The sequence below is a fragment of the Scyliorhinus canicula genome, chromosome 10 (assembly GCF_902713615.1).
Source record: "Scyliorhinus canicula chromosome 10, sScyCan1.1, whole genome shotgun sequence".
NCBI lineage: Eukaryota > Metazoa > Chordata > Chondrichthyes > Carcharhiniformes > Scyliorhinidae > Scyliorhinus > Scyliorhinus canicula.
Genome location: NC_052155.1, coordinates 54800965 through 54815802, shown reverse-complemented (window position 1 = coordinate 54815802; position 14838 = coordinate 54800965).

Genomic DNA, 14838 nt, shown 5'->3' with positions numbered 1-14838 from the left:
TGATTTCGATTACACCACCCCACTATCCATAACCCAGCTGAGAGATGCTTGCACCAAAATCGTTCCATTCCAGCCCACCGCAGACCTGCACAGCTTCTTTGAGAAAGTGCGCCAAAAAAAGTTATGTACGGTCTAGACGAGAGAGAGGAAGTCAAACTCATAGTTAGCCAGTCAGTGAGATCAGCTTTGCCAGAACCCCAGAATGTAGCAGGAGGAACCCTACAGGAGATGAAAACGGCCTTTTTAGGCTCAATCGGGTACAATAAGGGAGAGAAGGTGTAAACCACTGTGGGCAAAAGAAAGGAGAGCATCCGACCACATTTGCAGGTCGCCTTTAGATCCATTTTAAGGCAGTATTTGGGGATTTGAACCGCGCACATTTAAATGAGGATGACACCACTAAATGGTCCCACACTTTAGTCTTGCATGCCACAGAAGCAGACCAAAAGGCTTGTGTGAATTACGACCCCGCAGAACACACACATAATGAAGTTTGGGTTTTAAAGAGACTCTCTAATGCATGGGAACAATCCCTACACAGACAGGCAGATCAGTAACAGATAGAAGCAAACATGCACCCAGTTAGAACTAACCAGGACCCAGCATGGATAAACAAAGGTAGATATGAGGGACAGCACCTCAGAGCACAGGCACCACGAGGTTGCTACCATTGTGGACACATGGGACATTACGCCCGCGAATACCGACAAAACTCCCCCAAACCAGCAACGATACCAACAACCAAACCCCCTACCTTGGAACAATGTTAGGCCCATGCATAATGTTGGTGCCCGTTCAAACAATGCAGCGGTCAATTCCACAGATTGATGGTGTTCGGTGTTGGGTCTGCGACACACTCTGGGACAAATTAGGCAGACCAGTAGTCACAGGCGCAGCCCAGGGACAACCAGTCGAATTTCTTTGGGACACAGAGAGTCCCGCACCACTTTATACTCCTCCACCGTGTTTCAACGTGACAAATGGCCCACCACAGACACCATCACCGTTAGTGGATTTACCGGACACATACAACAGGGATACATCACAGCTACAGTACCCATTCAGATAGGGAACATTAGCACCAGGCACCCCGTTGTTTTAGTCGACTTGCTCCAAACAGCCGAGCACATTCTAGGAATCGATTTTATGAGTTCCCATAATCTTTCCTTTGATCCAGTGAATAAATGTGTACAGAGAATGGCCAAAGCAGTTAGGGTCCCCGCTACGCTCACAGTAGGGGATTATGAACATAGGATTTGTTCAGTAGGAGAATATTGATTTAATCCGCAAACAATTAGTGCAGACCAAACAATTAGAGAGGTCCTCATAAAACACAAAGCTTTGTTCGCACAACACAAACACAATTGTGGGAAGATCCCAAGTACGGTCACAATTTCAGGTTCTGATCCAAAGCCGCAAAAGCAATACGGTTTCCCACAGCAGGCCAAGGGTGAGATTTCTAAAGTTATCAATAGATTATTAGACCAAGGAGTAATTCGGCCCGTAGCATCAATAGACAATGCCCCTATTTGGCCCGTAAGAAAACCCGATGGTTCATGGTGATTAACGATCGACTACCGAGAACTTAACAAGGCAACCCCTTTAGCAGCCCCCACCTTTGCCATGAGTCCCGAGACCATGTTCAAGTAGGGAGTACAGGCAAAGTGCTTCACAGTGCTGGACATCAGCAATGGCTTTTGGTCCATCCCGTTAGACAAGGCCTGTCAATATAAGTTTGTGTTTACATTTCAATGGCAGCAGTACACGTGGACATGCCTCCCGCAAGGATTCCACAACTCCCCCTCCATTTTCCACTGACAATTGGCCAACGGACTTTCTAAATGTTCCCGACTCGAATGCCTTATACAGTATGTGGATGACTTACTCCTACAAACGGACACTAAAGAAGAGTACGTGAAGCTCCTTTCGGAATTACTAGGTCTTTTGCAATCCATTGGATGCACGGTCAACCGCATGGAAATGAACCCCAACTATATCCAAACTGTCTCCTTCATAAGCAACATAATTTGCTTATGAAGGCAAATTATGCAGCCCATTGTTCTGTTGGTTTTTGCTGGCCAATCTGTGCAGATAGCTGTATAAATGCAAGTTCTTTCTTAACTTATGGGAAGCAATGCTAGACACTATGTAAATACTATTAAGCATTTTACATTGTACCAAACATTACTGGCTGGGTAGGCTGCAAAGAATGTAGGACACTTAAGCAGGCAAGCGTAACTTGGCGCTTTCAACTTTAAAAAAAGGCTCCTCTCTTGTCTTACGAAGAAAGCACGGTATATGAAGAATAATATTTACAGTGGTATCCCAGGGCATCCCAGTGGTATCCCTTCCCCCCAAATCTTGGATATCTGTGTGGATTATGTACCAGCCACAGCTGAAGAGGCAGACCCCCAACCAACACTGATCTGACCGAGGTGCTGGAAGCACTTAGCGCGTCTGGGACTGATGGCTCTTTCCTCCCTCTAATCTTTCCTCCGCACTTCAGCATAACTGAGTTTGTAAATACAACAGTTGGAGCGAATCAAATCTGTTGGTCTTCTTTTTGATCTATTTCCTCCTATAATTATGCATCTAACTTTATCCCCTTATTCTCTGTGGTAGCATGCTGCCTATGGATCCATCACTGTCTGATACTTCACCTAAGTGTTTATTTCCATGCATGAGCCTATACAGTGAGTGATTGTTGCCAGGTGATTCGTCTCTGGGGGCCGTCATAGCAGAGCTTGATCGTGCTGTTTGCTCAACATCCAAACAGACACACATCCAGTGGGAGTCAATGCATGACAATCAGGAGCAGAAACTCTGGCTGACTTTTTGCTCAGCCAGCCCAAAGGCTGTGTGACTCATGATAGCTTCCCCACCATCCTGTCTAGCTAAACTCAGTGAGCTCACCACAACCCAGCAATTGAACGTTGGAGCGCCCTGTTCTCATGGTTCAGAACTACACTGTGAACTTAGTCACCCGAGGCAGCAGGCAACCATTTCTCACTCTCAAGATGGAATAGTCTTCCTCATAGGAAGTGCTCCATTCTCCATTCATACAGATCTTAATCTTTTGTTATCTACGTTCCTCAGTCTTCATTTATTTCCATCTGCCTCTATATACCTGCAAAACCAGACAGGTTGCGAATCAAATTGTGTTGCTGGGATATTTAAATAATCAGAAAGCAATCTGCAAGATCATAGAATCCCGGCAATTATAGAAAGAGGCCAGTCAGCCCATCAAGTCTATACCGACCTTCCAAAAGAGCACTCTACCTCGGCCCACCCTCCCACCCTATCCCCACAACCCCGTTACCTAACTCTTTCTAGGACATGAAGAGGCAATTTAGCATGGCCAATCCACCTAACCCGCACATCTTTGGACTGTGGGAGTAAACCGAAGCACCCGGAGGAAACCCACACAGACACTGGGAGAACGTACAAACTCCACACAGATGGTCACCCAAGGCTAGAAGCAAACCTGGGCCCCTGCCGCTGTGAGGCAGCAGTGCTAATCACTGAGGCACTGTGACCCCTTTCAGTTCTCAAATAATAGCATGCGGTAGAATGATCATTCAAAGAATAACGAAATAGTATGCGGTAGATGATCATTCAAAGAATAACGAATACTAGCAGGAGCAGATATATGAAATGAGAGGAGGACAAACGAGAATTAGTGGTGAAAAGTAATTAAAAGAAACCATCAGTAAGATAAAGAAATTGCAAAATCAAATTATCAGGAATATAGAAACAAATAGACACATAAATAAATAACGGAAAATTAAAGTTGGGATAGTGCTACTAAAAGATGAGCAAGAATCACGCAACAGTGATGGAAAAGGGGCCGAAGTATTGATAATCTACTTTGCATCATTTTTGACAGAAGATTACAAAATGGATATTTCACCAGAGTGAAATATTGGGACTGAAACTGAGAAAATACTTGATAATCTAGCAGACTGGAAAGAGGGTAAAACCCAAGTTCAGGGTGGTAAGCACCCACACATACCAAAGAAAACTAAGGAGGAGATAGCAGAAAGTTTACAAGTTCAAGAGAAGAGAGGACAGTGCTAGAGGACCAGCAGACAGCTACTGTTGCTCCTTTGTGCAAAAGCAGAGATAGAACAAACACTGGGAACTATAGGTCATCAGATTAACATTAGTGATAGAAAAACTACTGGAATCTACACCAAAGAAGAATGATAGAAGAGGGTTGAGAGGCAGAAAATATAACAAATAGGTCAGCATGGTTTCCAAAATTGCTGTTTTGCTGAATGAATCATAGAATCCCTACAGTGCAGAAGGACTCAATCCATTGAATCTGTACTGAACCTTCGAAAGACCACCCTACCCTGGCCCCATCCCCCACCCCATGCTGACAACCCCAACCTAAGGGGTAATTTATCATGGCCAATCCACCTAACCTGCATATCTTTGGACTGTGGGAGGAAACCTGAGCACCCAGAGGAAACCCGCACAGACACGGGGAGAACGTGCAGACTCCACACAGTCACCCAAGGTTGGAATTGAACCCAGGACACTGGCGCTGTGAGGCAGTAGTGCTAACCACTGTGCCACCGTGCCATCAGTAAATCTGATAAAATTCTTTCAAGAGGTAACAACGAATAGACATGAATAATAGTTGGCCGTCATATTCTAAAAAGGATATAGAAACACAAGAAAAAGTGCCAAAGTGATTTATAAGCATGGTACTGGAATTGAGAGATTATTGCTATTAAGATAGACTGAAAAAGACTACTAACGGGTGATGAAGATGGAACTGAACAATTTCCTTTGGACATTGCTGCAGCAGTTTCCCAAGATAGTGTCCCAGGCCCAACCATTGCTTCATCAATGAAAGTCTCTTCAACATAAGATTGGTAGTGGGGATGTTCACTGGTGACTGCACAATGTCCGACATCACTTGTAGCTCCTCAAGTACTGAAGCAATCCACACCTACGTGCTGCAAGACCTGGGCATCATTCAGGCTTGGGCTGATAAGTGGTAATCAAGTTCCAAGCAATGACCATCTCCTACAAGAGAGAATCCAACCAGCTCCCCTTAACTCTCAACGGCATTACCATCGCTGAATCCCCCACTATCAACATCCGGGGATGAGGGGGCATGGGTGTGGTTACCATTGACCAGAAACAGAACTGGACCAACCAAGAGCAGATCAGAGGCAGAGAATTCCTTGACAAGGAACTGAACAGAACTGAACTGAATGTGGAGGCTTTGGAAAGAGTACAGAAAAGGTTTACCAGGATGTTGCCTGACATGGAGGGTATTAACTATGAGGAGAGATTGAATAAACTGGGATTATTCTCCCTAGAGAGACGGAGCCTGATAGAAGTTTATAAAATTATTGGGGCATAGATAGGGGGAACAGTTGGAGGCTTTTTCCCAGGGCGGAAATGTCAATTACAAGGGGGTACAAGTTCAAGGTAAGGGGGGAAAGGTTCAGTGGAGATGTGCGGGGGAGGTTTTTTACACAGAGGATGGTGGTGGCCTGGAATGCACTACCAAGTGAGGTGGTTGAAGCATATATGTTATGGACCTTAAAGACTTATCTAGATAGGCACATGAACAGACGGGGTATAGAAGGAGACAGGCGGTTGGTCTAGATAGGACACGTGATCGGCGCAAGCTTGGAGGGCCGAAGGGCCTGTTCCTGTGTTGTATTGTTCTTTGTTCTTTGAGACCGTTTGGCTCTTCGAGCCTGCTCCACCATTCATTATGATCATGGCTGATCATCCACTCTCGCTTTCCCCCCATATCCTTTGATCCCCTTCTCCCAAAGTGCTATATCTAACTACTTCTTGAAACCGTACAATTCTTTGGACTCAACTACTTCCTGTGGTAACAAATTCCACAGGCTCACCATTCTCTGGGTGAAGGAATTTTTCTTCATCTCTGTCCTAAGCGGTCTACCTCGTATCTCAGACTGTGCCCCCTGGTTCTGGACACATCCACCATTAGGAACATCCTTCCTGCATCTACCCTGTCCAATCCTGTTAGAATTTTATAGGTTTCTATGAGATCTCGCCTCATTCTTCTGAACTCCAGCGTATACAATCCTAACCAATTCAATCTCTCCTCATACATAAGTCCTGCCATCCCAGGAATCAGTCTGGCATTCTACTGTTAGGATGTCAGACTTCTTAGGTGTAGGCATATTGTTACACTCGTGACTCGGAGTCAACCGATTGTGGGTTCCAGCTTGTAGAATAGGGGTCTGGATCAAAAGGTTGATGTGAGACAGAGTACAATACCATCCATGCATTGATGGTCTCTTACAACATGAATCTTACACCATCCGGGAAAGTGTTTGATTCTTGTCATGGGACTACACATCCACCCCTCCCACTATACTGTTGCTTCATTTTGCATTATCTAACGTGTGCATTGCAGGAATTCAACATATTTCCAGCTACTTCAGCAATGTGACTACGACCATCAAGAAGAACAGTTTCTCTTGAGAACACAAGACCCATATCCAGGGGTCAGTCTAGTGTTAGACAGTGCATAAGCAAGTATGGATAATGCTCCTAGGTTTGAACCTTTTACTGTCATTTGAACATAGCTGTTGTGGCTAATGAACACATACAGTTAACCTACTTAAGACAAATAAAAACTTTGTTTTGTTTTTTTTAAAATAATTTTTATTGAAAAATTTTGATTTATACAACAACATCGAACCATAATAAAATACCAACAATAACAATAATGATAGCAATCATTAACCTTCGCCCCTCCTCAATGAACAACACAACATATTAACAACAACTTAAATTAACACAATGTTAAGTTACATAACCGTAGAGAATTTTTTTTTTTTAAATAGGAACTATAATAAGGAACACACCTCCTTACTCCCCCCCCCCCCCTCTCTCTCCACCCCCCCCCCCCCCCCCCCAACCCCGGTTGCTGCTGCTTTGACCAAGATACCTATCTTTGAGCCAGGAAGTCCAGAAAAGGCTGCCATCGTTTATAGAACCCTTGTATTGATCCTCTCAGGGCAAATTTGACCCTCTCCAATTTTATAAATCCCGCCATGTCACTGATCCAGGTCTCCACACTTGGGGGCCTCGCATCCTTCCCTGCAGCAAGATCCTCCGCCGGGCTACTAGGGACGCAAAGGCCAGGACCACCGGCCTCTTTCGCCTCCTGCACTCCCGGCTCCACCGCAACTCCAAAAATCGCGAGTCCCCACCCTGGTTTGACCCTGGATCCACCACCCACGACACCGTCCCCCCGCCACCCCCTTCCATATTCTTCTAGTGCTGGGCATGCCCAGAACATATGGGCATGATTCGCTGGACTCCCCGAACACCTGGTGCACCTGTCCTCACCCCCAAAGAACCTACTCATCCTAGTCCCGACATGTTGCCCGGTGCAGCACCTTAAAATTGGATGAGACTAAGCCTCGCACATGAAGAGGAAGAGTTGACTCTCTCCAAGGCATCCGCCCAAGTCCGTCCTCTATCTGCTCCCCAAGTTCCCCCTCCCATTTAGCCTTCAGCTCCTCCACTGACGACTCCTCCACCTCCTGCATTACCTTATAAATGTCAGATACCTTCCCCTCTCTGACCCACACCCCCGAACGCACTCTGTCCATCGCCCCCCGCGAGGGCAGCAAAGGGAATTCCTCTACCTGTCGCCTAGCAAACGCCTTTACCTGCAAGTATCTGAACATGTTCCCTTGGGGAGCCCAAATTTATCTTCCAGTTCCCCCAGGCCCGCAAACCTCCCGCCAATAAACAGGTCCCTCAATTTACTGATGCCCACCCTTTGCCACCCCCTAAATCCCCCATCATTGTTCCCCGGGATGAACCGATGATTTCCACCCAATGGAGCCTCCATCGAGCCCCCTGTTTCCCCCCTTTGCCGACTCCACTGTCCCCAGATTCTTAGGGTCGCCGCCACCACCGGGCTCGTGGTAAACCTCTTAGGAGAGAGCCGCAACGGCGCCGTTACCATGGCACCCAGGTTCGTACCTCTACATGACGCCATCTCCATTCTTTTCCACGCCGCCCGCCCCCCCCCCCCCCCCCCCCCCCCTCAGCCATTTACGCACCATTGACACATTGGCCGCCCATAGTACCCCAAAAGGTTGGGCAGCTCCAGCCCGCCTCTATCCCTCCCTCGCTCCAGGAAAACCCCTTCACTCTCGGAGTCCCATGTGCCCACACAAAAGCTCAAAATACTGCTAGTCACTCTCCTAAAGAAGGCCCTGGGATGAAGATGGGCATCACTGAAAGAGGAACAAGAACCTCGGAAGCACCGTCATTTTGACGGACTGCACCCTCCCCGCCAACGACCATGGCAGCATGTCCCACCTCTTGAACTCCTCCTCCATCTGATCCACAAGCCTGGTGAAATTATGCTGTGAAGAGTCCCCCCAGTCCCTGGCCACCGGCACCCAGGTACCTAAACTCTCCCCTGCCCTCCTAAGTGGGACCCCTACCAATTCCTTCCTCCTGGGTCTCCAGGGTGCACCACAAACCACCTCGCTCGTGCCTAAATTTAGTTTATACCTGAAAAGGTCCCAAACTCAGCTAGTAACTCCATCACCCCCGCATCCCTCCCACCGGGTCCGCCACATAAAGTACAGGTCATCGGCATACAACGACACTCTATGTTTCCTCCCCACCTCGCACCAAACCTCTCCACCTCCCTGAATCCCTCAACGCCATCGCCAGCGCTCGATTGCCAGTGCAAACAACAAGGGGGACAGGGGGCAACCCTGCCTGATCCCTCGGTAAAGCCGGAAGTACTCCGACCTCCTCCCATTCATGGATTCATGGCCACACAACGCCATCGGGGCCATCATATAGCAGCCTCACACCATCTAATAACCCCTTCACCAAATCCAAACCTCCCAACACGTCCCATAAGTACCCCCACTCCACTCTATCGAAGGCCTTCTCTGCATCCAGCGCCACCACTATCTCAGCCTCCCCCTCAATCGCCGGCATCATGATGACATTCAACAATCTCCGCACATTCGTGTTCAGCTGCCTTCCCTTCACAAATCTTGTCTGGTCCTCGTGTACAACCTCTGGGCACACAGTCCTCTATCCTGGTGGCCCAGGATCTTTGCCAGCACCTTGGCATCCACATTGAGGAGAGATATGGGCCCTGTATGAACCACACTGCTGGGGGTCCTTGTCCCTCTTTAAGATTAACGAAATCAGCGCCCGCGACATCGTCGGGGGCAAAGTCCCCCCTTCCCACGCTTCATTAAGTGTCCGCACCAGCAAGGGGCCCACTAGTCCACAAACTTTTTATAAAATTCCACCGGGAACCCATCCGACCCCGGTGCCTTCCCTGACTGCATCTGCCCGATCCCCTTAACTAGCTCCTCCAGCTCAATCGGCGCACCCAACCCCTCCACCTGCTCCTCCTGCAACTTCGGGAAAGAAAGCCCGTCAAGGAACCTCTCCATTCCCCTCCTCTCCCCCGTTGGCTCCAACCGGTACAGTTCCCCATAAAAGTCATTGAAGACCTCATTCACCTCTACCCCCTTCCGCACCACATTCCCGCTCTTGTCTCTCACTCCAGCAATTTCCTTAGCCGCATCCCGCTTGCGGAGCTGATGAGCCGCATCCTACTCGCCTTTTCAACCATGTTTCGTACACTGCCCCTTGTGCCTTCCTCCACTGGGCCTCCGCCTTTCTAGTGGTCAGCAAATCAAATTTAGCCTGCAGGCTGCGCCTCTCCCCCAACAGTCCCTCCTCTGGTGCCTCTGCGTACCTCCTGTCTACCTCCAGCATCTTTCCCACCAGTCTATCCCTCTCACTCCTCTCCCTGTGTGCCCGCATGGATATCAGCTCCCCACGAATCACTGCCTTCAGGGCTTCCCAGACCATCCCCACCTGGACCTCCCCCGTATCATTCACTTCGAGGTACCCCTCAATACTTGCCCGGACCCTCCTGCACACCTCCTCCTCCGCCAACAACCCCACATCCAACGCCACAACGGGCGCTGTCCCGCACCTCCCCCATCTCCAACTCTATCCAATGCAGAGCGTGGTCGAGATTGCAATGGCCGAATACTCGGCCCTCCTCCACTCTCGGAATCAGTCCCCTACTCATCACGAAGAAGTCTATCCGAGAATAGACCCTATACGTGGAGAAAGAAGAGTACACCCGTGCCCTCGGCCTCACAATCCTCCATGGATCCACCCCACCTATCTGGTCCATAAACCCTCTCAGTACCTTGGCCGCCGCCGGCCTCCTACCCGTCCTAGAGCTGGACCGATCCAGTGAAGGATCCAACACCGTATTGAAGTCCCCCTCCATAATCAGACCTCCTGCCTCTAGATCCGGACCCGTCCCAGCATATGCCTCATAAGCCATTTGGAGCATACACACTAGCAAGTACCACCTTCTCTCCCTGTAGCCTGCCCCTAACCATAACATACCTACCCCCCTTATCCGCCACCACCTCAGATGCCTCAAACGGCACATTTTTCCCCACCAGAATCGCCACACTCCCCGGTTCTTCACATCCAACCCAGAGTGGGAAAACCTGCCTCACCACCCCCTTCCTCAGACGGACCTGGTCCGCCACCTTCAGGTGGGTCTCCTGAAGCATTGCCACATCTGCCTTTAGCCCCTCAGATGAGAAAGTACCCGCGACCGCTTCACCGGCCCATTCAATCCTCTCGCATTCCAGGTGACCAATCGGATCAGAGGGCGTCCCGCCCCCCTCCCCTGTCGACTAGCCTTAGCCCGTCGACTGCCCGCCCAGGCCAGCACCCCCGCCCGACCCATCCCCACAGCGACAACACCTCACCTCTGTCCCCCCGGCCCCCACCAGCCCCTTCCTGACCCTGCCAGCCAGCAACCCGGTATTCCCCTTCCCCCCCCCCCCCCCCAACCCCCCCCCCCCCCAGGCTAGGAACCCTCCTAGCCGCGAACCTTCCTCAATTGTACTTCCGTGGCTCAGCTAACTTCTGCTGACCCCGGAAACTCCCGCCAAAAACCCGACCCCTCCCCAAGTGGGATCATCCCCCATCCTATCCCTCCTCCAGGCAGCGCTCCAGCACGGGGAAGAACCAGTTAAGGCCCCGCCCCCCCGTCATCGTCTCCACCCTCCAGCCTCGCAACGCGGGAAACCAGAGGAAAGCCCGCGCTTTCGCACTGCCCCACCACACCCTTCTGACGCAGCTCCCAAATATCAGCCCCACTCCATACCCCCAACCCGACATAGAATACAACAAACCCCCCCAACCCTCCCTGCAAGATACAAAACTCAAAAAATGCCCCACAACAAAAAATAGAACAACACCCCAATAAATAACCATATCAAATTACAAAAGTTCAGAAAAAGAGAACACAGCAACAGCAGAAACCAGCAATAAAGTATTACAACCAACCCCGCAAACCCCCAGCCCCTAGTTCGAGTCCAGTTTCCCTCCGTCCGCACGAAGGCCCACGGGGAATCAAAATAATAATGCCGGTCCAAATAGTTACCCACAGCCGATCAGGCTGCAACATTCCAAACTTTATCTTCTTCTTGTAGAGCATCTCTTTCGTCCGATTAAACCCGGACCGCCGCTTAGCCACCTCCGCACTCCAATCCTGGTAGATCTGTACTACCCCATTCTCCCAGTTGCTGCTCTTCACCTTGGCCCAGCGCAGCACACACTCCCGATCACTGAACCGGTGAACCTCACCAGCACCACACGCGGGGTTCATTCTCCTTAGGCCTTCTGGCCAGTACCCTGTGGGCTCCCTCCAGCTCCAGGAGCAGATGGAAAGATCCTGCCCCCACTAGCGAGTTTAGCATCGTAGTCAACATAGGTTGTCAGATCCGACCCCTCCAGCCCCTCCGCAAGGCCCAAGACCCTCAGATTTTTCCAGCCTCATGCGGTGATCAAGCTCCTCAAAGCGGTCCTGCCACTTCTTGTGGAGTACCTCGTGCCCCTCCACCTTACTCACGAGGACCACGGCCTCCTCCTCTCGTTCAGTGGCCTTCATCTGCAACGCCTGGATGGCAGCACCCTGGGTCGTCTGAATCTCCAACAGCCTTCTGTTCATTTCCTGCAGAGAGCTCAGTACCTCAGCCTTGAAATCTGCAAAACAGCGCAGGACAGCAGCTTGCTGCTCCTGGGCCCACTGCTTCCACTCCTCTGGTGCTCCGCCGGCCGCCATCTTGGATTCCTTCCCCATTTTTTATGGGGAGCTGCTGCCGTTTTTTCCCCCTTTCCACTCCGAGTTCGAGTCATGAACTGCGGAGAAAGTCGATCAGCCCACCTTCTCCCACCGGGAGATGTCGAAAAAAATCCGTTTTGGGCTCTAAAAAGAGCCGAAAAGTCCGTTTAAAACGGAAGCTCCCAAATGTGCGGCTTCCTACGTCATCGCCGCCACCGGAAGTCGACAATAAAAACTTTGTTAAGAAATGGAATGAAATGAAATGAAAATCGCTTATTGTCACAAGTAGGCTTCAAATGAAGTCACTGTGAAAAGCCCCTAGTCGCCACATTCCGGCGCCTGATCGGGGAGGCTGGTATGGGAATTGAACCGTGCTGCTGGCCTGCCTTGGGCCACCCGGGCATATAAGGCTTCCATGATGGCGCAGATGTACCTGTACACAAGCATCTGCGATATCCCTGACAGGTCCCCATTTGGTGCCTAAAAGGACCTGGTGGCGTAAAGGTTCAGGGCAACTGTTACCTGATACCCACTGGGAGCAGGTGGCCTCCGCCGTACTCCCACAGTTCCAGATGCGCCACAATCTGGCGCAGGTGTTGCACGGTCTCTCTGACCAGCGACACACTCGGTCCAGCAGGTCCCTGAATGACAGGCACAGCCGGTATACACGAGACCTGATGCGGCGCCCCCTTCCCACCTCCTCCTCGGCCTGTTGGACGGCCGGTTCTCCGGCCTCACTGGCTGGCCCCTGCTCCTCTCGGGCAGGCTCTAGTTCTGCAGGATCCTCCCGGCGCAGCTCCTGGTCGTGCTGCCTCATTGCATCCGCAGGGCGGCAGCGGCCAGGCAGATGTCAACCATTCCTGGCTGGACTCCGAAATCCATTGTTTGCGGTGAGTTAAGAGTGGACAGTTTGGCATGGTGAGCTCTCCTGTGTCCATCCAGGTCCACCGAGCAACACAGTGGCCCTTATCCGCTCTGCAGCCCCTGCCCTTGCATGTCCACGCCACCACCCCTCCCAATCCCATCTCATCCCCAGCCGTTCCCCCAGCACTCTGCATTCTGCATTGCTTCCTTGGCCCCAATGATGCCTGCACCGGAAGGCCTCTAACCCCACCACCCAACCCATTCAGCAGGGTTATCAGTGGCTGGCGCTACCCATACCAGCAATATGCTCTGCGGCCACTGCCCTGTGCCCTCCTGTGGGGTCTACTGTACATGTTCAATGTGATAGTCTGCCAACAGGGTGACACCTGGTTGTGGGGTGGGGCTGTGGGATGGTCACCATGTGCCACTGACCGGTGCCATGCTTGGTGGCATGTATGTGGGCAAGTCCCATGGATGGGGCTTGGTGAGGGGTGGGCACCTGTTGGACCGTAGCTGTGTGTGTGCCATTGGTCCTGTGTGCAGTTGTGCCTACCTGTCGGGGGGGCAGGATGGATGGGGGCACGCGCAGCGGGCAGTGGGCTTGGTTATGGCCGGTGGTCCTGCGGAGTGGGCTACCATATTGGTGGAGGGCATCTGCCCTGAAAGGGCAGTATGCCAGGATGGGTGCAAAGCCCACAGTGCATGCGTCCACTATTCAGGGTGTGCTTTGCTCTCCACCTGCTCTCCTGCAGTGGGCAGTACTCGGGTGGGTGCACTGAGGAGGTGCCAGCACAGGTGGGCCACTGGCTGTGCTGGACTACGCCATCCCATTGATGGGGCGGCTGCGGTGTGAGGGTTCCTCGGGGGTGGTCTAGTGGAGGAGGAGGCACTCATTTGGCCAGTGGCACGCTGCACATTTACGGTACTTGGCAGTAACCCCCAGCCATCAGCACAATGGTCTGCCCTCTATTGTACCTTTGGAAACCGTTCTTACCTCCCTCAGCAGCTATGGCGTCTGGGTCCCCATTTCACACTGCACCGCTGTCACTTCCACTTGCAGAGGCAGAGTATCACGGGAAGCCGGAGACTACTGTGTCAGACCCGTTAATGATATGTTAGCGAATGCTACTCTACGTTTTGTATGCGCCACTGAGACAGGGCCTGGAACGCGTCCACGTCGCCATCGAGGTGACGGAGCATGGAGTTACGTTGGACACCAGGCGCTGACCTCGGTTTTTGGCTGACGCCCGATTCTCCGACTGCTCATGATTCCCGACGCGATTCCAGCATTGCTGGATGAAGAATCCCAGACATAGCCTCCCAAATGGAGAATCTTGTCCAATATTTCAGTGCTATTTAGAAAATTGTGCTTCTAGACTTTTTACATAGAAAACCAGAACACCAGATTTGCGTTCCCCTATGGGGCGGAGAATCAGACATAGGGGGAAAATCAGGATTGGCTCCAGGGTTGATCTAAACGCGATGGCCCGACCCCCGCTGGTTGCATGAATGAGGCCCATGAAGCACGTTGGCAGGGCTTTCCGTGATTCTCCGGTACCATGACCGGGAATCAGATGAGGTCTCTGCCAGTGAGGGCCTAGCATAGTGGACCTTGCGGTGGACCTAAAGGGATAACTCGACACACCCCTCCTCCACATTGACAACCCCCTCCCCACAGAAAAGAGACCCCTGTCTGGAAGCCAGCGAGCTGTCCAGGTAGGCGCAGTGAAAGGATTTACAGCCTTAACACTTACCTTGAAGCTCCACTTGTCCATTACTCAAAGGAGAACTGCTGTGACCTGCATCTG